The sequence below is a fragment of the Aquarana catesbeiana genome, linkage group LG08 (assembly GCF_042186555.1).
Source record: "Aquarana catesbeiana isolate 2022-GZ linkage group LG08, ASM4218655v1, whole genome shotgun sequence".
Taxonomy (NCBI): domain Eukaryota; kingdom Metazoa; phylum Chordata; class Amphibia; order Anura; family Ranidae; genus Aquarana; species Aquarana catesbeiana.
Genome location: NC_133331.1, coordinates 105,686,814 through 105,709,692, shown reverse-complemented (window position 1 = coordinate 105,709,692; position 22,879 = coordinate 105,686,814).

Here is a 22,879-nt window from a genome sequence, read left to right as displayed (position 1 = left end):
AAATGCTCCTTATATTGGTGGTCAGTAGGAAGAATGCACCGCTAAAGGCAGCTAAAAAGGTCACTGGTGTCATCTTGCTGGCTTTGCCAAGTGGCATTGGCACTGGAACTATGCAGGCACCATCGAACAGGTGGTCAGTCAGCCAAATCTCAAGGAACCCCTAGCAATAGTTGAAGGAACCTTAGGGTTCCATAGAACCCTGGTTAAAGGGGTTGTAAAGTTAATTTTTTTTTTTTTTTAAATAACAAACATGTTATACTTACCTTCACTGTGCAGCTCGTTCTGCACAGAGTGGCCCCGAACCTGGTCTTCTGGGGTCCCTCGGCGGCTGTTTCAGCTCCTCCCCGCAAGCATTTACCACCTTAATGCGAGCTCCCTCGCACGGTGGTGAGTGCTTGCGGGCGCGCTCCCGTGATACAGCCGGCGGCTATAGCCGCTCGCTGTATCACTCGGCCCCGCCCCCCCGGTGCGCCGCGTCATCGGATGTGATTGACAGCAGCGCGAGCCAATGGCTGCGCTGCTTTGAATCCATCCACTGCAGCCAATCAGCGACCAGGCTGAGCTGCAATGAAGATGACAAGGACGAGCAAGCGAAGATTCGAGGCGTCAGGTAAGTAAAACGGGGGGGCTGGGGGCGGCGGTACTGTCAAAAGTTTTTTCACCTTAATGCATAGAATGCATTAAGGTGAAAAAATTTTTACCTTTACAACCCCTTTGAGAATGACTGATCTAGGGACTTTCCATAGGTTATGTAGTGTAGAAATACATGTGGGATTGTTTGTCTCTGTTTTTCTTTTTACACTTACCTGTATGGGAGATCACAGTAGCCCATATCTTATCTAATTAGTCATGTTGATTTTGTTATAATATATTTTCCATTTAAAGAATATTTACCTGTTCAAAGAGACAAAGCTTTAAAGTAAAAGTCCAGTCAAATACTATCCAAGCTTAAACCTGTTCCCACCCCATTCTAAGCTTTATACTACCTACCCTGTAAAGGAAAGGTGTCTATATTTACCTATTCTCTGGGTGCTCCAATCCCATCACATGATCGTCTCCCAGCGCCAGCTTCAGTGTAGAGGAGGGACAGCTGACAACAGACACCCCATAGTAAGTCTATGGGTGACGTCACAGCATTGGCATTGTAGCCGTTGGTGCCCATTAATTGTCTGAAATAATCCAATTATACTAAAAATGTTTAACAACACCCACAGCAGAGCTAGCAAGGGACCCTGTTCACATTCAATTCATTCATTGAATTTAACATTTTTACAAGAAAATAGGGGTTGACTTATTAACTTAACTTCACCCTATATTAAATGTCTTACTGAGTGGATAGAGACATTTTAAAGAGACCCTGTCAACATTCCAAAATATTGCTGGTAAAAGCACATACAAATTAAGTATTTTAAATGCTTGCTTGAAGTGTTTTTTTTACTTTTCATGAATTCTTTTTAATTATTTGCAGTGTGCCTTCGAAATTCCTAGAAAATTAGACTACTTCACTTGCACATCATAGCCCTCTCCTCTTCTGGGAGTATCTAATAACTGTCTGTGCTGGTCCAGCACCTCCCTGTTTGTTCACTTCCCTATATAACCTTACAATATATGTAGCTGCCCAGGAGGGAGCTTGAGTGACAGCTGTGAGTCTGCTGGGGCTGCTGACATGCCATCCAAGATAAGATGGCAGTGCCAGCAGTAGTCCCAGGGCATTGGGAAGTCTACACAAGGGTGGCCTTTACAGGTAAATGACATGCTTAAAATACATTAAAGGCATATATAATCTTATGAGAATATTTTTGTTGAAATGAATGGTCTGATGGCAGAGTCTCTTTAATAGAATTGCTGAAGTATTAACTTATATTGGGGAAAATGCTGCTCTAAGCTCCCTCCAATTATGACCATTTGACCAAAATCCTGGCGATGTGCCACATGAACTCTGAGGGACCAGATATCCCATTTTGGCTGATGCTTCTCTTCAGTGGAGATCACATAAACAGATTCCCAAGCTTTCAGTGACCAGCACCGGATTAACCTTGAGAAGCGTTATTCTCATAAAAGGAAAGCATTTCTGCCATTCTGTTATTCTTAATCTGTGCTAGTAAGACAGTTGCCATGGCTTTAAGTCAGTATCTGAGTATAGGCCTGCTTTAAAAGTTCATGGCCACGAGGGCTATTGGAAACTGATGGCTGCACTTAAAAAAGTCAGACACTGCTTTTTGGGTAAAGAAGAGTCTTTGTTGTGGGGAGGCAATGACAAGAGTTAGGGCTGCAGCGTTAATATGGACTCACAATGCCCCTCACTTCATTTTTTGTGTTATGCCAAGCAAACACTTTGAACACCTGACTGTATTAAGTTATCCAGATTAATATGAATCTTGTATACTGAGCAACAGGGAGCACTTATTTTAGGCACTTTTAACCACTTCAGCTCCCGCACCTGTACACCCCCTATGGGCAAGAACATTTTTACATTTATGCAATAGGCCTGTTTATTTGGCAAAAGCTTTGTCATTACTAAAGATAACAAACTAATACATGTTTCACTGTTTAGGATAAACAAGGCTTTCCTTTAGTGAAATTGACATGTAAAAAAAATATTTTATTTTTTAGGCAATCAATAGCCTAAAAAAAAATCACTCTTTCCTACTTTTTTTTTTAACTCAAGTGTGGCTAAAATAATAAAATTATAAATTAAATTCCTTAATTTGTCCTGTTTAAAATTAAACTAAAATTGTAATTCTGGTTCAAAGTTACTTACAAATGGGATAGTTTTTTTTTTTTTTTAATTTTGTGCTTTTTTTAACTAACTGAATTAAAAAAATGTAAATGTTAATGGTTAGAAAAATAGAAAATAAACAAATAAAGTTAGCAGGAAAATAATATCTAAGGGGAGAAGAGGAAGTTAATTAGGATTGAGTAAGTTAACTTATGCCGCGTACACACGAGCGGAATTTCCCTCGGAAAAATCTTGGGTGGTTTTTCCGGCAGAATTCCGCTCAAGCTTGGCTTGCATATACACGGTCACACAAAAGTTCACTGAACTTTCGACTGTCAAGAACGCGGTGATGTACAACACTACGACAAGCCAAGAAAATGAAGTTCAATGCTTCCGAGCATGCGTCAAATTTTTTCCTAGCATGCGTAGGAATTTTGTACGTCGGAATTTCAGATCGGAAAATTTTCCGACCGAAAAATTAAGAACATGCTCTCAATCTTTTGCTGGCGGAATTTCTGCTCATGTTTACGGGGCATAATGGCTCGTTCACACCATACCTGCATCAGTTTTCATGTGCGTCAGTTATGTACCCTGTTCACGCCAATGTTGATGTCACGTCAGTTTCTTTCCTGTGCAGAAAACTGCATACACGTTGCAGATTCCTGCACAAAAAAAACCTGCACATTGTGGAGTGAACAGGGCACACCCTTGCAGAATGCGTGCAGAAAAACTGATGTCTCGGCACCATGGTGTGCCTTAGCGTTAATAGCTTTACATAGGAATGAATGTTCTTTAAACATTTTTTTTTTTACTTGTCAGGTTGCTTTAACTGACATTGACAACTGACATTGTTTGTAGATCAAAGCTCATCTCTTTGATCTGCAGATGAAGGAAACAGAGTAAATACATGGGTAACAGTGCTACTTTGCATCTTTTCTATCTTATGCCTGAACAGTGTTTTTAAACACTGTGTCAGAGGTCCATTTTATCACGGCAGCTGCTGTAAAGTTGCTGTGTTTACACAGCAACTTTACACAGCAAAATGATATCTGTAAATTGCTGGCAAATATGAGGGGGGATCAACAGTGGGGGAGGGCAGGGCGTACGACACATGCCCTTCAGGGGAATTATTTTGGGCACAACCAATGTCCACAATTAGTTAAGGAAAAGATTACCTAAGTCTAATTAGAGCTTAAATTCAAACTCCAGCTATTTTTTCCCTTTAGCTTTTAAAAGAGCAAAGAAGGATTTGAACCCCTGTTTTTTTTATTATCAAATTATTTATTTATTTTCCATTATATACATTACTTCATACTTTGAATCTACAATATTCAAGTTAATCCAAATAAACACATTTATCTTAACAATTAACAATTCTTCCCCCTTTCAAGCACAAAAAAAAACAAAAAACAATTAAATTTAAACACCTTCCCCCTTCCTTATTTCTCCCACCCCTACACCAGAAGTGCTCCCTCCCCCACTCGTCACATCTCTTCCTCCAAATATAGTGTTTCCATTGTGCTCCACACTTCCCTTCCAAATCCACAAAATTAAAAAGTCATTCCGTCCTTGTGATGGAGAAAAAAAAAAAAACCCTCAGCCTGTACAAAAAAATTCTGTTTAGGAGGCTACTAAGCCAATTCAAATCACCCTCAAGCGTCAACCTTAGGCTGCTTTCACACTGGGGCGGTAGGGGGCGTCGGCGGTAAAACAGCACTATTTTTAGCGCTGTTTTACCGCGGTATTCGGCCGCTAGCGGTACGGTTTTAACCCCCCGCTGGCGGCCGAAAAAGGGTTAAAACCACTCGTATAGCGCGGCTATAGCCGCGGTATAGCCGCGCTGTCCCATTGATTTCAATGGGCAGGATCGGTGAAGGAGCGGTGAATACACTGCTCCTTCACCGCTCCAAAGATGCGGTTTGCAGGAGATTTTTTCTTCTCCTGCCAGTGCACTGCTTCAGTGTGAAAGCCCTCGGGCTTTCACACTGAACAAACAGCGGAGGCTGTTTTGGGGCGGTTTGCAGGCGGTATTTTTAGCGCAATAACGCCTGCAAACCAGTGTGAAAGGGGTCTTAATATCCCCCCCAAAAAAATAGTGAGAACTATATGAGGCTTCTATGAGCCATACATCCTTCATAATCAGTGAGTAAATATGCCCTCTTCCCTTTATTATATCTGTTCAAACTATCCCTTCTCTTCTTTGCCCCTCTTCCTCCCTAAGTGTTCTATCCCTTCCCATTTCCCCACCTCTTATCCCTTCCCCGTATTCAACCCCAGGTGAAAGGTGAAAAAAAAATTGATAAGGGAGAAGAGGAGAAAAAAAAAAATATCCCCCCCCCCCGGGACACCCACGATCGAACCCAGAGACCAATTTGAACCCCTGTTAATGTGTCCCAATTTGGTAGATTTTTCTTCACTCAGACAAAAAAAAAGCTGTAGAAAAGCTTTAGGAAACAAATCAGACCTTCCAGGGGTCTGTTTATACACTTATGCCCTGTACACACGGTCGGATTTTTTCAACTGAAAATGTGCGATCGGAGCTTGTTGTCGGAAATTCTGACCGTGTGTGGGCTCCATCGGACTTTTTCCATCGGAATTTCCGACACACAAAGTTTGAGAGCAGGCTATAAAATTTTCCGACAACAAAATCCGTTGTCGGAAATTCCGATCGTGTGTACACAATTCCGACGCACAAAGTGCCACGCATGCTCGGAATCAAGCAGGAGAGCAGCACTGGCTATTGAAATTCATTTTTCTCGGCTCGTCATACGTGTTGTACGTCACCACGTTCTTGACGTTCGGAATTTCCGACCAACTTAGTGTGACCGTGTGTATGCAAGACAAGTTTGAGCTAACATCCGTCGGAAAAAATCCATGGATTTTGTTGTCGGAATGTCCGATCAATGTCCGACTGTGTGTACAGGGCATTACTCTTTTGAGTGCTGCTTGAATAAGATTAAAAATGATAATTCTCCCACTCTACAAGACTCTGGTCCGGCCGCATCTTGAGTATGCAGTTCAGTTCTGGGCACCAGTCCTCCAAGAAGGATGTGCTGGAACTGGAGAAAGACAACAAAGCTAATTAAGGGATTGGAGGACCTCAGCTATGGGGAAAAACTACAAGCATTGAACTTATTTTCTCTGGAGAAGAGACGCTTGAGAGGGGATATGATATCAATGTACAACCTGGCGACCCTCGCATAGGGAAAAAAATATTTTGTGAAAAAGAATTTAAAAAGACATGCGGCCATTCAAGAGAAGAGGTTTAACCTTAAACTGCATAGAGGGTTCTTAACTGTCAGAGCGGTAAGGATGTGGAATTCTTTTCCACAAACAGTGGTATCAGTGGAGAGCATCAATAGTTTAAAAAAACTATTAGATGGGCACCTCAACGACCACAACATACAGGAGTACAAGATGTACTATTGACATAAACACAAGCATACTCGCCACATCATAGGTTGAACTGAATGAACTAGTGTCTTTTTTCAACCTCACCAACTATGTATATGTGAGCACATTTGTTCTTTATGTCCTTGCAAAAAAAGAATTTGAAGATTCCACTTCGATGTGAAAATTCCCCTGTTAGGTGAACATGTTCTACTCCTTTAGTAAAGCACCTCCGCAGATTTTCAGAACATTGCAGTGAAGACCGGTCACCAGAATCTGAGTCAGCTATCTCTGCATGCAGCTCAGAATTTCACTGTGGCTACAAAACACTATTCTAGGTATGAATGTGAAACCATATTTAGCAGGGTACTTGTTCCTCTGTGCCCAAACTTCAGCTTTAAACCAGGAGCTATCTTTGATAAAAATCATTGTATTGTGGGTTATCTTGATAAATTTAAACATTTTTCTGTGTTTACATATTCTTAACTTTCTTTAAAAAAATTATTTTTATTAATAAGAATTATTATTAGAAAAAAATATTATATAAGTAAATTAGTCTTAGTGCCCAAAGATTTCTGAAATAATTTATATACAGGACTGGTGGTCAACTGGTCAGAGATTAAATTATTCATGTAAAAAAGTTAAAATATTCCGTAACTAAGTATCCAGTCAGATACTAGCTATACTTAGCCTTGACATAGCATGCTAGAACCCTTATATCTGGTACTTTGGGTTACATGCTCTGTGCACTTTACTAGAAGGACATTGGCTGCTGACTCGAGGCCTAACTCTAGACTCTGATAGCATAAATGATTGTGCGGCTCCAGACCAGTAACTGTGAGCTGCAGCTTGCTGTGTAATAAAAGACCTTTAATATTTGAAATACAGGGTCCTGGCTCAGTCCCAATATACCTAATATGAATGCTTTTAAGAAATTACTTGCCATCAAGAAGTTACATTTGTAAAACAGGAACAGAGAAACACTTATGTTTTCCTTGTGGTAGCCAATTAAATGTTTCTTGTGAAAAAGAAAAGATAGCATCTGATTGGCTACCACATGCAACTGTTGTTTACTTGTAGCTAGTTCATTTTGATGAACATTGCACATTTTTGTATAATCTAAGATTTGGTGTTGTAATTTCTCTAAGTTTATTTCCTGTTATTAAATAATAAAAGTTTATCTGCTACTTACAGTGTAGCACTACATGTTGCAAATATCATGTTGTAAGGCAGGATACGGAAATAGTTGTGAAATGTATTTACTTGTTTTCCTTATGCTCTGGTTTCGAAGTATAGCAGATTACAGTCTCCTTTATCAGCAGCTGACACTAGACCTTAATGTATAACTGAAGGCCAGGCAATGGATAAGGGGGTACCACCAGTTCTGGGTGACTCAGATGTGGGCAGGGAGGGTGAACGGCACGGAGTAGGGGCAATTACTGGAACCAATCCCCTGTATGGCTCTCTGCAGCAGCTGAAAGCTGGCTCCTTCTCCTCTATCTTCTGCTGGCTTTCAGTTGCTGCAGAGAGCCAGACAGGGGATTGGTTCCAGTAATTGACCCCCGTCACACCCATCACCATCTCTGTGCACCCTACCAGCCCCTTCCTTTTCTGAATGAACACAATGAGTGACTGGTAGGGGGGGGGGGCTGTCAGGTCGGCTGTACAGAGCCCCGTGGTTTCTGACAGCAGCCCTGACCAAAGGCAAAACATTATTTTTTTTTTTGGGTAGAGTGAAGGGGGTTTAGAACACTTGTTCTCCCTCTCTAATTGTCCTGTTTACCATTATTACTAAAAGTGAAAATAAAATAAAATCCCAAATTTTGGGTTGTCCCCAGGACAGTAATAGAGGGGAAATCCTCCAATGAGGACGCTAGTTCTGGTTACAACCAGGGATTCCATCATTTGGGAGGGATTTCCTCTCACTTCCTGTTTTGGCTTTGGGACAGGAAGTGAGGGGAAATCTCTCCAAACAAAAACTTTCAAGGGTTATAACCCTCCCTTACTCAATCTAAAATAAGAAAAAAAAGGTTCTGCCTTTTAGTTCTACTTAAAGGATATTCCATAGTTAGCTTGTTAGAACTATAGATAGACCTCCTAATGCACCTAGCATTTTCTACTGGATGAAACGGGTGCTTCATTAGCATGAAGAGTGAAAAAACTAGTTGGGTCATAAATGCTGTTCACAGTTTACTCTCTCACGTTCCTAATTCCAGTTAAAAGTTTGTTTAAACTGTGCAAGAACTCTTCTTTAATTAAACCAGTATTAAACCCAAAAGCAAACATTTATTGTATTGCAGCTTACCAATTCTTAGTTAGTGATGGCTGTATTAGTTTCCTTTTTTATAGGCTTTCTTCTTTTCCAAAAGCACAAGCTCTCCAGCAGAATGTATCAGTTTACATGGATGAGACAAACCACCTAACTCTGGCAGGGGTGATTTAAAATGACCAACTTTTATTTATTCATGCAAAACCTTTATCCCAAAAGGAAAAAACAAAACTGTTTGCTTTTACAGATTATAAAGTAAGATCTGGAGTTTGACTTCAGTTTGTTAGTAGTTCTAAACCTGCTAATACAGTTAACATTACCCCCCCCACCCCCACCCCCAGAATGACAATGTTGCTGTCTGCTGTGCTCCCTGTTCTCATTCCTCCAGAATTGTGTCTCAGTTATACAGAAGGTGTGTTACTGGCCATATGACCAGGGGAAAAGCCAAAGAAAAGAAAACCGATGCAGCCACCACATCTAATGACTGGTAAGCTGCGATATAATATATTTTTGGTTTGGGGTTTAATACTGCTTTAAATGATAACTCCAAGCAAAATAAATGATAGTACTGCAGTAACTGCTTAAATTAGTAACCTTTATTTAAAGTGGATCTAAAGTCATTTCGGTCTGCCAAACTCTCAAATGGCTATTATGTGAAAATCCATCCTTTAGCATTATCAGTCTTTAGATAAGACCTATAGATTGGTTCATCGGTGTGATGGGTCCCTCCTGGACCAACAGAGAGGCTCAGTAGGTAAGAGGGGGCGACAAGGCCTCAAGTTTCTTGTCTATAGTCAGAATCAGTATGGGTGAGGCCAAGCGCTCAAATAGAGATTGGAATGTGCAGGTACCATTCATGTTTAATAGCAGTTTGCACTTTGATAGAATAATGACAGATGCGCTTTAAAAAGTTTTTTTTTCCATTCTAGGAAAGAATTACATTTTATCCAGCTTTAAGGGAATTGTGTACAGGTACTTACAGCCACCATTTCATAACCTTCCACAAGAAAGTAGAGGTCTCTGTGAATCCTAAACTCTTGTCTGACGTCAGGTTTGTCTGCTACTCATCATAGTGTGGGTATGTGTCCCCCAAAATGGTAAAATAGAAGTATCCAAAAATGTGTCCTCACCAAAAATGGAGGTTTACACAACAGATGTAGAAGAAAAGTTAAGCCTTCTTTGTGTGAACAGCAGATCTGGTGAGCACACATATTTTTTGAGGACTGCGGCTTCACATTGATCTTGGAGGATCCATACCCTCATTTGGTGGTGGCCCCTCATGCAGGGTGCACAGGCGCCGCCCCTCTATCCATGCGTCTGGCCCCCTAATCTACATGTGGGGCGTTGGACGCATGGATTTCAATATTTTTTTTTTTTTTTTTAAGCACATGATTTAGATCCTGAGACTCTAAATGGCTTCAAAAAAGGGTGGATGCCCCGAGCCCACCCACTTGTGTGACAATAGCGAATTAATATTCACTATTGTCTTCCTGATCCTCCTCCCGGCCAATCAGGAAGCAGTTCCTGTGACCCGATTGGCAAGGGAGTCTTAGGACACACTTCCTGTTCAGGTGGGAGGAGAATTAACGACCCGGATTTTCATTCCCCCCTGACTCCAAAGGTGGGGGGGTTTGGTGTTAGTTTGCCGCCTCCCCCCCCAATATATTAAACACTGGCCACTACTGCCCACACTAGCATGCTTCAGCACTAAAAGTGATTTGATCCTGGACTACCTCCAACAGCACTGAGGGCACTTGGATACTCTTCAAGGTATACATGGAGACAGAAATATTCTTCACAAGCAAGCTATAGGATTGCAGATTTTCTTTGGGTATCTTGCCAGTCCTCCAAAGGTGAGTTGAGAGAATCCTTTACCAAATACCATCACTTTACAATTCTTTATCAAATGCCATCTCAGAAAAAAATACACTACATTGTTTATGAGAGTCTAAATTTCTATGATCGTCAACTCCATCTAGTGGCCAAAATGCAGTATATTTTCTGGTTGAAGTACTTCAGAAAACTATACCACATTTTGGCCACTAGATGGAGCTGAAAATCATAGAAATTCATCTATTACAGAAATTTTGGCCAAAATATGTACACTCTGCAAAAATATATGTGACATTCCTTTAACAAGCCTTTTAAAAATAGTCCCCTAAGTCTTTCCCATTTTCCACACTTTCCATCCTCTTTGGGGACTTCTGCATTGAATGCTACTATGCATACTGTGCATATTCAGTTCTATGAGTGTCTATGGCAGCAGTTTCATCCCAGCAACCCATTCATCTTAATATGGGTTAGGCTTCACACAGTCCTTAGCTTTCCTGTGCAAGCTGATTAGCTGATCTCTGTAATGCCTGAATATGGATAACCTGTTAGAAGAAAAGGTTTCCTGGACAACCTTTTTAAAGTAAACTTGTCACAAACACGTGAAATTCAAACAAAGCATATCATAAAAAATTAATAAGGATAGTTTACCTTTAGATAAAACTGCATATCAAAACAACCAGTAAATCCAGAGATATCCAGAGATCATTCCTTTGTAAAAGTCAAGCTCGGCTCATCCCTACTGCTATGAGCCTTCCTATTAATTCCTAAATAGGATGGTCAATTGAGAGTACTGGGAGGTAGGTAGAGGTGGGTCCAAGCTCAGTGTTTATGGAAAAAAGTCAATATTTACATATAATTTACATATATTATATGCATATATTTACATATAATTTAGCCTGCTCATATCTCCAAAGTTATTTGACATAATGATGTGGTTTTCACTAAAGGCTGGCTCTGCTTTCATCATATGCTCTGTTTGAATTGCCAAGGTTTGTGACAGATTTAGTTTAATCTCTGTGACATTGATCTTTGAATCTGAACCGACACTTTATATGGCAATATTCCCAGTAGAAAGCAACATTTTAATTATGTGTTTTATTGATTTGTTGGTTTAGAAGCACCAAGTGCAGTTTTTTTTTTTTTTTTTATGTTATGTCGTTTTTTGTTTTTTTTAATATTCCCAGTAGCTCTGAGACTCTCATGAGTGTCTGACTATTGACAAGCATAGGAAGCGGTGTCACAAACACAAATGTGAGTTCCATGTTTTATTTACGGAAATGTATTCTATGTAATGATAAAATAAAAATCAGTTTTATATGGGGATCCCCTCTAATACTGTATTTTTTTTTTAACTATTTGTTTTGTCACGCTTGTGATTTATAGCCTAATCAAACATCAGCTCTGTACAGATATTTTTGTAAAGATCGTTGTATACCGTATTTAAAAAAAACAATGTAAGCTATCTTAATACTGCAGTGAATTTCTTTATAACATTTACTAAATTTTATGACTCATGTAAGTATTAAGTGATTTTTTTTCTTGGCACAGAATTTGTTGCATATGTTGTGACTTGTACTGAAATATCAATAATTCTATCATTAAAGACCATACTGATTTCAGTTCAGACACATAATAGTTGTTTTTTTCTTCTTTTTTTAATTATTTAACACAAAGGTTTCAATGGTCTTTATTAGGTTTTAAAACATAATACAGATATGCATAACATTACATATAAACATGTGTGCATCCAGATAGTTGCACAAAGACAACATTATTAAAGTGTTTGTTACCCCAGCAATTCATATTCCTAATATGCGCATGTTCGGAGCATGTGTGCTCCTTCATTAGGCCATCTGATGAAGGAGCCTGATTAGATGGCCTGATGAAAGAGCACACACACTCCGAACATGCCACCTCCATGACCACTGATGTCACTGTTGGAATCCACCAGCACAGCCGCCAGCTTGCCGTTCAGGCAGTAAGGAGGTTAGAATGGAACGCTAGCAGGGGCAGCTATTGATTGAGATAGAGATATATATATATATATATATATATATATATATATATATATATATATATATATGATAAAAGTCTAGTTAGTATTTGAAGGCTAAGTCGGTGTTGGTAGCGGCAGCCAGCTCGTGAGAGCAGAAGAGACTCTATAGCAATGGGAAGAGGGAAGAGAGCAGCGCCGCACTATTACGCTTAGAGCGGCACTGCTCTCTCTTCCTTCTTGCCCTTCAGACATAGACACCTTTTTAAATATTAAAGTGTTTTTAACTACTACACTAATGCCCCATACACACGGTCGGATTTTCCAACGGAAAATGTTCGATGGGAGCTTGTCGGAAATTTAGACGGTGTGTAGGCTCCATCAGACATTTTCCATCAGAATTTGCGTCACACAAAATTTGAGATCTGGATCTCAAATTTTCCGACAACAAAATCCATTGTCGTAAATTCCGATTGTGTGTACACAATTCCGACGCACAAAGTTCCACGCATGCTCTGAATTAGCACTGGCTATTGAACTTAATTTTTCTCGGCTCGTCGTACGTGTTGTACGTCACTGCATTCTTGATGTTCGGAATTTCCGTCCAAACTTGTGTGACCGTGTGTTATGTAAGAGAAGTTTTAGCCAACATCCGTTGGAAAAAATCCATGGATTTTGTTGTCGGAATGTCCGATTGCGCGTACGGGGCATTAGAAGCGCAGTTACCTTCCCCCATGTTGTTCACAGAGTATATTCTAGTTCGTACTAGAACTTGCTGCTTTCAAGTGTTGACATCATTAATATCCAGAGACTCTTATATAGGCTTTTACATTAGTATCTATACATATTTTATGGACTTTTACACGTTTTTAAAGCTTAGTCACATTTGGGACTCTCTCTTCTGTGTGCCAAATGTTTATCCCAGTAATACATAAAGAGGAGCTCCAGTCTGGACAAAAAAAATAAAAAGTCAGCAGCTACAAATACTGTAGCTGCTGACTTTTAATATAAGGACATTAACCTGTCCAGGGATCCAGCAATGTCAGTATTCCGATCCAATCCTTCAATTGGCTTGGGGTACGTGCGCCGGCATAAACCGTCAGTGAAGCCTTCAAGCTTCTACTGCACATGCGTGAGTCACTCTGCACTTTCTGAATGGTCCCATAGTCTTCTGGGACCTGTGTGTGTGTCCCAGAAGGCAGGGGGAAGGGGGCCGGAAGTACTCTGAGATCGCAGCGGTGATCCCGCTCCCCCCCCCCCCCCCAAAAAGTGCCAAATATGGTAGTGGTGGTGGGGGGGGAAGCGAACAAACAGAGCTTCCCCTTTTAGGCGGAGCTCCACTTAAATAAACTTTGATGATTTTATAAGTGAGGGCAATTTTGGCACCTAAAAAGCCCCTTCACTCTGTTGTGACTGCCTTTATTGACAGTCATTTACTTTTCCGCATCATTTTGGGATGTGGTGCAGGATTATCTGTAAGTGAATCTGTGACACTTATTTGGTTTATACACACAAAATGGCAGGTAAAGTTATATTGTATATTCTATGGATAGTACATACAAGAGCTCTTTAATGAGTAACTGACATCTAAGTACTTAATAATAGTGCAGCTTGTATATGAGTACAGGTGCTGCCACCTGGTGTACAGACTTGGGATATTACTAGCATCATAATATTAATGAATAGTAATAATAATAATATCTAAAAGAACCCATTTCAGTTTCAACTTTTTCCTTTAATTGATCATCAAGTTTAAAATATGCAACAGGGACTTTCAAAAAACGGAACCTCCAGTAAGGCCTCATGTACACTGCTGCTGCTTTTTTGACCTTCGGTAGAGACACCCCTCTCCCCAGCACATACCCTAAGTACAGACACCCTTCTCCTCAGCACAGACCCTCAGTACAGACCCCCCTCTCCCCAGCACAGACCCTCGGTAGAGACACCTCACTCCCCAGCACAGACCCTCAGTACAGACACCCCACTCCCCAGTGCAGACCCCTCAGCACAGAAACCTTCCCCAGCACAGGCCCTCGGTAGAGACACCTCTCTCCCCAGCAAAGACCCTCGGTACAGACACCCCTCTCCTCAGCACAGACCCTCGGTACAGACACCCCTCTCCTCAGCACAGACCCTCGGTACAGACACCCCTTTCCCCAGCACAGACTCTCGGTACAGACACCCCAGTACAGACGCCCTCAGTACAGACACCCCTCTCCCCAGCACAGACCCTAAGTACAGACACCCCTCTCCCCACCACAGCCCCTCAGTACAGACATCCCTCTCCCCACCACAGCCCCTCAGTACAGACACCCCTCTCCCCACCACAGCCCCTCAGTACAGACATCCCTCTCCCCACCACAGCCCCTCAGTACAGACACCCCTCTCCCCACCACAGCCCCTCAGTACAGACACCTCTCTCCCCAGCACAGCCCCTCAGTACAGACACCCCTCTCCCCAGCACAGACCCTCTTAGAGACACCTCTCTCCACAGCACAGACCCTCGGTACAGACACCCCTCTCCCCAGCACAGACCCTCAGTACAGACACCCCTCTCCCCAGCACAGACCCTCAGTACAGACACCCCTCTCCCCAGCACAGCCCCTCAGTACAGACACCCCTCTGCCCAGCACAGACCCTCGTAGAGACACCCCTCTCCACAGCACAGACCCTCGGTACAGACACCCCTCCTTCCAGCACAGACCCACGGTACAGACATCCCTCTCCCCAACACACATTCTCTGTACAGACACCCCTCTCCACAGCACAGACCCTCGGTAGAGACACCTTTCTCCCCAGCACAGACCCTCGGTACAGACACCCCTCTCCCCAGCAAAGACCCTCGGTATAGACACCCCTCTCCTCAGCACAGACCCTCGGTACAGACACCCCTTTCCCCAGCACAGACTCTCGGTACAGACACCCCAGTACAGACGCCCTCAGTACAGACACCTTCTCCCCAGCACAGACCCTCAGTACAGACACCCCTCTCCCCAACACAGACCCTCAGTACAGACACCACTCTCCCCAACACAGACCCTCAGTACAGACACCCCTCTCCCCAGCACAGACCCTCAGTGCAGACACCCCTCTCCCCAGCACATACCCTCAGTACAGACACCCTTCTCCTCAGCACAGACCCTCAGTACAGACCCCCCTCTCCCCAGCACAGACCCTCAGTACAGACACCCCACTCCCCAGTGCAGACCCCTCAGCACAGAAACCTTCCCCAGCACAGACCCTCGGTAGAGACACCTCTCTCCCCAGCAAAGACCCTCGGTACAGACACCCCTCTCCCCACCACAGACCCTCGGTACAGACACCCCTCTCCCTAGCACAGCCCCTCAGTACAGACACCCCTCTCCCCAGCACAGACCCTCGTAGAGACACCCCTCTCCACAGCACAGACCCTCGGTACAGACACCCCTCCATCCAGCACAGACCCACGGTACAGACACCCCTCTCCCCAACAGACATCCTCTGTACAGACACCCCTCTCCAAAGCACAGACCCTCGGTAGAGACACCTTTCTCCCCAGCACAGACCCTCGGTACAGACACCCCTCTCCCCAGCACAGACCCCTGGTACAGACACCCCTCTCCCCAGCACAGACCCTCAGTGCAGACACCCCTCTCCCCAACACAGACCCTCAGTACAGACACCACTCTCCCCAGCACAGACCCCTGGTACAGACATCCCTCTCCCCAGCACAGACCCTTAGTACAGACACCCCTCTCCCCAGCACAGATCCTCAGTACAGACACCCCTCTCCCCAGCACAGACCCCTGTTACAGACACCCCTCTCCCCAGCACAGACCCCTGTTACAGACACCCCTCTCCCCAGCACAGACCCCTGTTACAGACACCCCTCTCCCCAGCACAGACCCCTGTTACAGACTACCCTCTCCCCAGCACAGACCCCTGTTACAGACACCCCTCTCCCCAGCACAGACCCTCAGTACAGACACCCCTCTCCCCAGGACAGACCCTCAGTACAGACACTCCTCTCCCCAGTGCAGACCCCTCAGCACAGAAACCTTCCCCAGCACAGACCCTCAGTGCAGACACCCCTCTCCCCAACACAGACCCTCAGTACAGACACCCCTCTCCCCAACACAGACCCTCAGTACAGACACCCCTCTCCCCAGCACAGACCATCAGTACAGACACCCCTCTCCCCAGCACAGACTCTCAGTAAAGACACCTCTTTCCCCAGCACAGACCATCAGTACAGACACCCCTCTCCCCAGCACAGATCCTCCGTACACACATTCCTCTCTGCAGCACAGACCCTCGGTAGAGACACCTTTCTCCCAAGTACATACCCTCGGTACAGACACCCCTCTCCCCAGCAAAGACCCTCAGTACAGACACCCCTCTCCCCAGCACTGACCCTCAGTACAGACACCCCTCTCCCCAGCACAGATCCTCCATATAGCCACCCCTCTCCGCAGCACAGACCCTCGGTACAGACACTCCTCTCCCCAGCACAGACTCTCAGTACAGACACCCCTCTCCCGAGCACAGACCCCCGGTACAGACACCCCTCTTTCCAGCACAGACCCTCGGTACAGACACCCCAGTACAGACGCCCTCAGTACAGACACCCCTCTCCCCAGCACAGACCCTAAGTACAGACACCCCTCTCCCCAGCACAGACACCCCTCTCCCCAGCACAGACTATTATGCACTGTTTTGATATTATTATCTACTTAGATTTGTAGTGCTTGAGTACACGAATTGGGTAGTGCAGTGTTTCCACATCATTTATACATTACCTTCTTATATCAGTCCATTATAATTATTAAGCGTTTTTTTTTCTGCCAAAACTTTACTGCTCCTGGACGCACTGGCTGTAGAGTTTTTGTTCTGCCTCTAAACGCCCCTGCCTCCAAACGCCTCTAAACTCCTATGTGTTAACATGCAGGGGCATTTAGAGGCAGGAAAAAAAAATGCAAAACACCCCTGGTAGCAGTAGAAAAAAACATCCAGTGTGCAAGAGGTGTAAAAGTATGCCCCCTTAGGAAAAAAGTCAGGTAAATCTTAGGACTGGGTGGACAGAAAAAAACTTTTTTTGGCAGGTAAAACAGCTCTCATATAATTATCTCAATGGTGTATCTAGCCTTTTGACCTGAATTGAGATTTAAACGATAGACCCTTTTTCTTATCATCTTCTGAAACCAGTGCAGTTGCACTGCCTACTGATCTGCCCCTGTACTGCCCTTGGGATCATGGGCACTGTCAACAGATTATGAAAAATGTACAATCAAATACTTTCTAAAAGTAAAAAAAAAAACAAAACTTTGAATTGTTTTTTTTTTCTTTTCATTACTCTAAAAGGTTTGTAACCCTTTCTAATAATAAAATGAGACAATTTTCCAAGTTGTGATGGACTATAACAAACAGTGAGTACAGATTACGATGCCTGTTTTTTCCCCTCATGACTCTTCTTGTCGGGTCCTTGAAACTACTTGAGTTTGGTCTTTCGGCTCTGTCCCCTTTCTGCTCGTCATGAACTGTTAGCTGCTGTTTTGCTCTTGCGTCAGTCTAATGCTGATTATATCCGTACATCCTGTATGGAGTGCTTGAAGTACACTGTTTCAGTGATCTGTGAATGAAGAGCACTAAAAAAAAAACCCAGAATAATACTAGATTAATCCTTCAGTTGCTAGCCAGTAAACAGAATCCACATATTAGTGTTGCATAACTTTATTAACCCATGAGAACAAAAATGTGAGAGGTACATCTTCTGCCAGATGGTAGTTCTGGTGCAAGCTCCAGAATTACCATGCTCATCAAGAAACAGGTCTAGCCTTCCATATTTGTGTCTAGATTTTCTTTATTAACAATTTTTTTCCATTACTATTGCAGATGTTACCAATGTGCCTAAAGGGGACATCTAGTCCTCTACGGGTTTTTATCCAGCCTGCAGCAACTCTGTGTGATAGGTATACCAGGGCATTCACTGCCAGACAGCCAGGACTCTACCCCAGTCTCGAGCGCATATTTTACCCCCCTCTGCTGTGGATGGTTGCTAGGATTGCTGGCATCCTATCAACAAATGATGTGGTTTCCCAGGACTTCCTCTATCCTGACCTACTCCACCTCCCGGCTTCTGCCCTGCTGCTCTGCCTACTAAAAGAAAAGGGGGGGACTCTGCTGGGCACATGGATGACAGCTGTGACTCAGATGTGCCCTCCTGGTTGTAAGGGGCGGGGTCTCTGGTGTGCGCTCCTGAATGTGAGGGGGGACTTTGTTGGGCACTCCTGAATGTAAGGGGGGGCCTCTGCTAGGCACTCATAGATGCAAAGGGAAATTCATTCTTAGAGATCTAAGAGATCTATAAATAAATAGATTAAATTGAGTACTACTAACAAACCTCTAAACTAATCATACCGTATTATATATATGTCTTTTATATGCTGGTGGAATAAAATTTAATTTTTATACTTACCCTGTGTATGTTAAGCCTCTGTACGGTACCACGAAAGTCCATTATAGCCTCAATTCACCATTTTCTCTATATAATCATACTGTATATCATGAACAAAAAGCTTTTTCAGCTATCTTTTCAAAGCCCCTGTGATAATGAAAAAAATGCAGAGAGGAGGAAAGCCCGATCATCTCACATGTCAAAGTTATGTTAGCTGCCTCTCCTCCAATCAGGGAGTACTCTGTGCAGACATTAGATGGGAAACCACAAAGACCACTGCAGCCTAGATTTTATGTATAAGTAATAGAGTGGTATTCCATCTCTGCTAGTATGTGGGCTCTTTCTGTCTATAAGGGCTTATTTGCTCTAAAAATGATGATTTGTTTGTAGCATTTGCTCTTCCTTTGCATGCCATAGATGAGTAAGTCCAAAACAAGACCAAAATGACAGCTTTGCTTTCAGGAACCAATAGGATCCTTCCTTCTTGTGTTGCCTCCGCAGTTCCTGCGATGCAACGTTGGGGTTGGTACAGATGCAGGTACGGATGGTACAGATGCAGAATGACCCCCAGTGATCTTAAATCAGAGTAGGCAAGGACAATAAAATATTGGGTAAGGAATACAGAAATTTGCATACATATAAAGTGCATGTAGAGTCAGAAGCCAAGGCAAACTGCTAGGTCTCTTTCACACAGGTATTACGGCAGTCCATTTTTGACTCATGATTACACAGATCAAAATCATACTGCAATGTATTCCTATGTGGTTGGATATACGAGCATGGTTCAGGTTCATTGGACTAAACGCAATAAGTTTGCATTCAGGTCCATTTTTACTAACCTGACCGGATGTTGGTGGATACGGGCAAACACATGGCCGCTTCATTCAGCCACCCATAGGGATACATTGGTTTCTTGTTCCTACATTACAGGATGGAGGATATGATGAAACAGAAACAGTGTCATATATTTGGCATTCGTTTCCATTCTGATCCAACACAGCAGAGGATCAGGCTAGGATTCCTTGACATAAAACGAGACATATCATATAAGATTTAGGAAATCTAAAAAAAACTGCTATTTAAAATGATGAAAGTTTTTGTTACATTTAGACACATGTCTGTTGACATCTACCACTCCATAGAGGGCAATGGATGGTCCAATTGGGCCTGCCTAAAAAATCTGACAGGTGGACCCAACTGGCCCGTCTGTATGAAGGGGGCCTAATTATATGATAAATGTTTAAAGTTTATTGCTGATACGCTGATTTAGTCACAATAAAACAATAAAACAATAAAGTACAGTTGTACTGTACTGTCTGTGCCCCCCATTAAGGAGATTCACCCTCTCTATTTGTTCTGTTCATTGAGTGAAAGTAAAGAAAATTCAAAATTTCGGGTTGTCTCCAGAAAATAGAGGGGAAATCTTCCAATGGGGACACTAGTTCTGGTGACCTGGGAGTCCCAAATTAATTTGCTTAATTTGCAGGGATTTCCTCTTACTTCCTGTTTGGCAATGGGACAGGAAGTGAAAGGCGATCTCTACAATGGGACACAGATGGGGAAAAAAATCTGACAAAGGATTATAACCCTCCCTTGCTCTATCCAAAAAAAAAAATAAATAAAAAATGCCTATAGTTCTACTTTAAGATCAATTAAAAGGCTAAGTTCACCTTTTCAGGCAGAATTTCACTTTTCATAATAAATAGAAGCCTTTTTAATGTCCTTTCTGCCCAAGTCATACTAATGTGCTTATCTCTCACTTACCTAGTCCACGGAAGCTTTGAATTTTCACCTCTCATTTTAAAATAATGCTTTCTGAGTTCTGTATAATCATGTGAACTTCCAGGTAACTTCATATCCCATCACACACTGCGTTTCTGCATCACAGAATAGGGCTTGTTTACTTTTGTAGACCACACCTTCCTCATTACTATACCACTTCTTTTTATTAACACCCACTTTCCACCTTTTTCCTTTAAGGTGGCTATATACTATACAATCTGTTTGTACAATCTCCTTTAGATCTACCATCAACTATGTAGTGCAAGGTGAAAATATAACAATAATGTGAAATGGCATTCAAAAAATATTCATAGACAATAGTGTGAAATGACATAATTGAATAAGTGCAAACAAAGTCCATAGAAAAAATATTTCAGTGATTCAAAATATTTGTGTAGAAAAATTGCAAAATGTTGACAGTTAATCCGATGAGTTGAACCGCTGACACCACACCAATGTGCTCACAGAACTCTCTCCTCATGGGCATAGATAAAATGCCTTTGTAAATCCACTTGGATCGGCCTCGATTCCAGAATCCAGGATTAACAGTAATATGTTCCCAATTAAAAGGTTCCACCCCTCGTGACCAATGTTACGATCCACAGTTCCAACAACGTGTAGAGAGCAGGATTTAGCCGAACTGATAGCGCCTGTTGAGAGGAGTAGAATGCAGCCTGACAGTCTTGTACCCAAGCAGGAAGATGTCCAGAGAAGTTGCAAGTCCTACGCTTTCCCTTCTCATCAAGAACCTTTGCCAGCTGCTAGTGCTGTCCCAACCAGGTGGGGTACCTGTCCCTACTCTACCAACTTGCAAAATGCATTGTTGGTAGGCTCTACCAAATGGCAATCCAGCTCAGGGAGGTGGAGGGTGTAAACACACCAAATTCACTTTCAGGCCCCGTTCACACAGCGTAGCGGGAGCGCACTTTTTTTGGTGCATTTTTCCTGCGTCACACGTAGGACAGCCCATTGATTTTAATAGGCTGCCCTAGTTGCGACAAACGCAGAAAAGCAGTGTTGCGGTTTGCACATTTTTTACCACGCATTTGTCATGCATATTTGCACTCAACAAAATGCGTGTTTGCTTCCACATTTGATATGCCGTTAACAGTTAAAAAATTTTAGGTGTAAAAAGGTGGGCATAAACTATACAATCATATTGTACAATCTCTGTACAATCTCCTTTAGATGTAGCAAAAACTATATAATCCATCCAATCATTCTGTATCTTATCAGGCAGACCCTCGCCTTACATAGTTGATGGTAGATCTATTGGAGATTGTGCAATCAGATTGTATAGTGTATTGTGAGCTTTACAGACTTTGAGGGACACACTTTTCCTGTTTAATGCTACAGCTCTGCTGCACATAGGCTGTTATGTGATTGCTCATCTCCTGCACACTCTGCCAAATGAATGATGTATGCAAGGTGGAGGTAACATACAAAATGATTGATCAGTAGAGGAGTGAGAACAGTGCTCACTGACATTGTCTACATTGGAGAAGCGTGTAAATACAGAGGTGGATGGGAGCAATCTCCTGGAAAGGGAGGACAGGTGCAGGGTATGTATTAAAGAGGTCAGCTACTGAACTCCTTCTTTAGTTCACCAACAGTTTTCCTGTCCCAAACACCAAATGCCAGGACAGGTAGCTGGAAGTAATGGAGAAGTTTTCTACAGTATAGGAGACACTGGGGGCTGAGGTAAATCCTATCCTAGAACATAAAGCTTTTTCTTTTTCTGCAACAGAGGTACAATAATAGTATATTGGTACATAGGGAAGCTGTAATTTAGAAAATAAAATTGAACATGGCCTTTAAGATCAATTTGTATACTGAGACTGCTTAGAAGTAAAGTGCTCAATTTACATATAACCTGATGCTCACAAATTGTTTCCACACTATTCGTTTTTACCCTGATATACTCTAATGTTCTCTGATTAACTATGTCTGTAAATTCTTCTTTATATTACATATAAGTTACTTTATGCATATTGTTTTTTTTTATCTCTCCCCCTATGTAATGGAGGCCACATGGGCTACGTTCTGTGTGTGATTTTAAGCTTTGAGCGCAGATTTTACTATCTTTACATTGCAATTGTTGTATACAGCACAGCTCGGTTATCTTGTGTGTGTATAATTGTTTTTTGAGCCTATAGACTGTGCCAAGACACTCGCAGCTTTTAAGTTAAGTAGCCCGCAATTCTGTCAACAAATGTTAGTCGTTCCAAAATGATATCCTATGATAATAATAATAGTTTATATTATAGAATATTACAATAAAAAACACAAAAAATGATATCAACAAAGGGTTCATTTCTCTGTCCTCATCTTCTACCTTTTCCAAGGTTTCTCTATAACAACAAAACAGGCAAAATATTCAACCAGATTTCCTCTCTTGCAGGTAATTAGAAATACAGATGTCACTTACTTCATCACCTGGTGATAAAATTTGGTATTGCA